Below are 5,827 nucleotides of genomic sequence, written 5' to 3' on the forward strand. Positions count from 1 at the left end.
ATCTACCTTTAAGTCGGTCGCGCTCTGCTTACTCGTACAAAAAAGCATAGATTATAGAGTTACTGATAAACTGAAATTATTTAAGACCATGATAGTCAGAAATCGAAATGGAACTCAATTGATGGCACCATGCTCCATCTATTAAACCTTCGATGAACAATCCTGAACACAGATTGAGGTATAACTTACGCTTTACTAATAGTAATAATGAAATTAAGAATAATGCAGAATATAAATAAGATCAACAATTATTATCAGTCAGGTAAAATTGTAGATGCCAATTACATAATGAAAATAATTAGAAGCCAATATAGAAAGGATAGTGTAATTGTAAATCAAATTGTAGTGTGTTGCAACTTATTAGCCCACAAAGGACACTGTAGCCATATGGGAAACGGCCCAAGTGATCCCTGCAGGAGGCACACAAATTTAACATAGTCGACAACATGTAACAGTGATTCTAATTAAGACACATGGTCTAAAATGCATAGCAAAAGCATCAGGTGTGGTTTTAGCGAATAAACGTTAAATAGCCAAGGTGTACCATGTAGTAGCCCAAACAACTATACAGTGTGCTCTGTAGGCACAAGGTGTTAACACCAATTACATAATAGTATACCTTGGGACTTCCAGGAAGATCATCAGGATGGAGCATATGAAATACACTCCCACACTACGGGCTTTCTGCAACAGAATGCCCAGTAGTGTTTTGTTCACTTCCCTTCAATACTCAGACCAGACAACAAAAGAATCTTCAAATCAGTTGTAAAAACATAAAAGACTTGGTTTTTTAGGATCCCGTGATCACATAAGGGTCACACACTGGTTTGGAGATAAACATTCTCAAAGGACCCTAAGGGGGACACACCCCTCCTCAGCCAGAAACACAATTCTACAAAAGTTTCATCTTTCTTATAAATAAATGAACTACTATGAAAATTGGACCTTTACCAATAGCACAAAGACCTTTAAACTGACACCAAACATGAAAAGTTTACATCCATGAATCCTGAAGGATTATTAGAAATGTTTTTATGTGAGCGGAACAACTTTTAGATGCTGGACCTGTGCCCTGGGGGGAAGGGATGGGTGAAGGTACCAAAGAGCAATTGGTCTTTCTTCCCCGATCTTCCGATCTGTTTGTTGGCCACGAGGAGATCAAAGCCCTTGTTTTGGTGCACTCTGACATTTGCATTGCGAGAGTTCCTGAAAGGTCGGGCTTCCAAAGAATTCATTCAAATAAATTTCACCCTTTACAAGGCCCTTATTTTCCATTTTTGAAGTTAATTGGCAACTCAATGATGATGTATTATCTTGTGACCTCCCCTTACTTAAAAAATAAATTATAATAAATAAATAAAAACACTCAGTGTAGGAGATATGCGAGCGAATAATAGATTTAAAAAAGGAAAAAAAAACGGGTGCTTGGTTTCAGAAAAAATAGAATTGAAGTGACTAATTTAAAATAAATCTTAGTACCAGCCAAGATCCTCAATCCAAAAGTTGTCAAAATTAACTATGCGCAAACATGGATATCGCACAAAACATTTGCAAACAAGTAGCGTTTTCCACCAATGAGGGTCAAAGGAACAAACTCATCACTTCTGATAAAACTGGCAATATTCAGTCATACGAAAGTAGCGAAGCTACTGAATATTATTGTTTCCTATATAATAAATTACTTGCACCTCAGAATGAGCAGACGAAACACCAAATATTTGTGTTTATTGCTTCGGAAGAGGATGCTGCGTTTCGGAACGCAGTAGTTTAAAGTGCTAAAAGGCAACATTATCAGAAAATATGTATGACGACTTTGCCCAGGGATTTCCGACTGACCATACATATTTCAGATGCTGTGTGTGTGTGTGTGTGTGTGTGGGTTGTGTGTGTGTGTGTGTGAGAATAATGTTTTACGTTAAATGACACGGTGCAAAAATTTACCTGTTTTTCAGTTTATGATATAATTTACTTATTGTTTCCAGTATTTTGTGAAGACATTTCTGGTATTCTGAGCTTTTCTGACCTGAAATGATTATTATATCATAAATGATGTTCAGTCAGTATCAGATCACGCAAGAAAGCAGCTGATTGAAGATCTAACGTGATCTGTGATGCAGGTTCTGGGCGACTGGAGAACCAAACAGCTATAAGGGCAAAGAGGGAGACATGCTCTGAATTTTTTCCAGATGGATGATTTTCCATGTGATGATATTTACAAATGGATGCGGGAAAAGAAACATTTTGAAAGACTCATTAAATAAACTTTTATGAATTCTAAATATGTCTGTTAAACATCAAGTCGTGTATTTAGTAATTAACAGTTTTATTTTAATGACATTTAATTAGGTTATCAGAAAAAAATAAAAATAAAAAACCATTGTAATATTACAACTTTACATTAAACAATTAAAATCACTTTGTTTTCATGTTCAGTCCAACTTTGTCACATTCTGGAGATCAAAAATCAAACTGAATGTGAAAAACAACTACAGCCTGAAATAATCTCAGTAATCCGCTGCTGTTTGTATGAACTATTTCTATTTATATCATTGTTCCAATACTTTAACGGGGGGGGTACAATGCTGTTTCATGCATTCAGCGGTGTTTTACACTCTTCAAGAGTGGATTCTCATGCCTAAGCATGGACAAAGTTTTAAAAACAATTTGGAATATGGACTGGAGTATTTCTATGCCAAAAATCGTTATTCGGTTAGTACAAATTTCGGAGAGTTTTTTTTTTTTTCATCTTGCTATTCAGGACGTAGACGCAGGTGGAACTGCTATATGGGCAATTGTTCTGACTGGAAGAGCGGGATCTCGCCCATCAATGCGCTCGCATCTGCGGCAGCGCTGCACAGGACTTGCTCACGAACGAATTGTCCTCCGGAAGTGTGGTTTTGGTTGTAAGAGAAAGAATATAGCTGCAGCAGCAATTACGGGGCCAAGCACCACAGAAGCAGCTTCAGACCACCGCAGGGAATGAGTAATAAAACCATTTAAGAGTTAATTTTAGGCAAAATGGCTGAAAAAATCATACATACAACAAATACTATATGATTTATTACTTATCACTGTGATCAATAGGTGGCCACTGTAACAAATTATGTGGCATGTCAGGGTGAGGTAACACAAGGGCACATACCAAGTTGGTGTCAATTATGTCAATATTTGGAGAGATGCAGCTGAGAGCAGTTAGCACATGCCTCAATTTGTAGCGGAGCGGCGCTGTACGTGGAACCGGTTTTTTCGAAACATCACAAACTTTTGTCGCACCGTCTGACGCTCTTATCTGACTCGATTTGTGAAAACGGAACCAACAGTTGATGAGAAGTGCAAAACGTAGGTATCAACATAAATCAAAATGGCCGACATAAGTTTGCTTATTATGACATAATTGATAGGCATTGTTGTCGGCATGACCCAAGGAATATTTTGAGACAGTTTCATTCCAATAAGGTTCCATGCAATCAAAAGTTATAGCATTATTTGAAAAGTTCCTACTTAAGAATTATATTAATGGTTATTACTCCAGGACCATGGTTGGCGCTGTTACCAATGATGTGGTGTGTGCATCAATTGAGGTGCAATGGCCACATACACAGTTTGTGTAAATATGTCAAAACTTTGCAGAGTACAGCCTCAGATCATTTTGGCACCTTTCCAACAATTTGGTGCCGATAAACGAAATCCGTTTTCGTAGAGTGACACGACTGATTTTGGTGAAAAATCTAACCAACGGTTGATGAGAAGTAAACGAAAGTATGTTTTGAACCATAAATCAAAATGCGGACAGGCACAATATGTTTCCATACACTTAACGCCCACTTTAATAATGAAAGGCTGTTTGCCACCCCCCCAAAGTCATGAGAAAGGTGAGGTTTTTTGTAAAGTATTTAGAACTTGGTTAGTCGTAATATTTCTGGTGTAGCAATCTAAGAGTAACATGGATGGTGTGTTTAGAAAAGAGGGACTTACGAATGTGGACAATGTGAAGATTTTGTTTATGTGTTCATTACTATTATTGTGCTTTATGAACAATACATATGCAGTAAAGGGTATTTTTTTTTTTTTTTTTTTTGTTTGGTGAAGTGTAGATGAGCTTGATAAAGAGCTGCTTTTTCAATCCCAAAACAGGTTTGCTTGTAGCAGTGTGGTGTTAATTAAGTAAGAGTGTTCTGTGACTGTGAACTGATATGTATGTACAGCGTTTACTTAAATAATTGCAGAGATTATATCCATCCAAAAGTTTGTATTTTTAACTATCCACAAGAAAAATAATCCAGAAATGTAGGACTGCAAACAGAGGGGAAAAAATTACAAATATATCAAGGCCTTTAACATATGATTTTATTTAAAAACTATTGTACAGTGTTTTTTAATGTTCTTCTGTATATGTACACAACGGTTATTCCTTGCATGATAATATGCAAATATAATAAATGTTATGTTCATCGTGCGATGAAGCGACCGCGGGTTCCCATGATAATGAAACCACTTACATCAAAATGAAGAAACATTTCAGTTAGTGTATGCATTAATGTGTGGCTGAGCAGTTGTAGCAAAGGGATAATCATGTGATTTTTCGGTCGAATAATATAGAAAAAATTAAAAGGGTCTAAAACAGAAACGGGACTCTGAGCGCTCACTTAAAGGAGCGATAGATTGACATGTCTGAAAATGTATTCACTCTTGCTAGAAAAGTATTACTGATGACCCCCTTAAATTATGATACACTTTTGGAGTAAATTGTGGTTTGAAAGAAAAAAAGTTGTAGGTTTTCATATATTGTTTTTCAATTTTATATTGACATGCTAAATGTGATGGAAACCTCTGAAAAATTGTTTAAAGTGTTAAACCCATGTGTATTGCCGAGTGAGATCGGGACTATTTTGAATGTGAAAATTGAACGGAGACTCGTCACACTGTAAAACCTGACAAGTAACCGTAAATCAAACCGTTTGAGTAAACAGTTGCCTTACTTAAACCATGTAAGTTTAAGTAAAACTTTGCAATATGTATCAAGTGCTTAATTAAAGATGCTGATTGAGCTTTAGTGATGAACAGGCTGCAGTTAACAACCGAATCACCAGCTCCATATTATAACAGCCTGATTTTATTCTTGTCAGCGTCTACAGAAGATCTAATGAGAATTAACAAAGGTTTAGATGTGATTTATTGTTTCATTTGAAGTAACAATGTTAGAGATCAGTGTTTGCTTTAGTTGGCTCTGACCCTTGATTTCTGTCTTAGATTATTTTGTGGATGTTGTAACCAGTGTTTTGAAACAGTTTGTTAGTAACTCAAAAAAACCAGCGAAAATAGCTTAGGTGTGGTTGTTCCAAGCATATTGGTGATGATAATCATCAATTACGAAGCGTCAGAGTTCAAAAATCTTACTAAAAGGTGTTCTAAATTAGTTCAGTAAAATTACAATGAACGCATTCAAAAAGTCAGTGGTCTTATAATCAGTTAATATAAGGACTTCCAAACAGTTGGGTCGTCTATGGTGTCAATTAGCACACACGACACAATAATCAGAATATGAACCGCAACAATGGTTACGAAAAAAAAAAAAACATGCTGCAATGCATGCTGGGTACATGTAGTACAAAACTCATCCATGGCTCCCGCATGCTTGCTGCATGTTTTTTTTTTTATGGTCCCATTGTTGCGGTTCATATTAATGATATTGGTTGTCTGTGGGTGATAAGTTGAACCACAGAAAACCAAACTCTTTGGAAAGTTCTTTATGTTACTGATTATCACAAAACCACTGGCTCTTAGAATCCACTTTTATGTAAGTCAATCAAATATACACAACCAATTC

This window comes from Cyprinus carpio, chromosome A4 (assembly GCF_018340385.1).
Source record: "Cyprinus carpio isolate SPL01 chromosome A4, ASM1834038v1, whole genome shotgun sequence".
Lineage (NCBI taxonomy): Eukaryota > Metazoa > Chordata > Actinopteri > Cypriniformes > Cyprinidae > Cyprinus > Cyprinus carpio.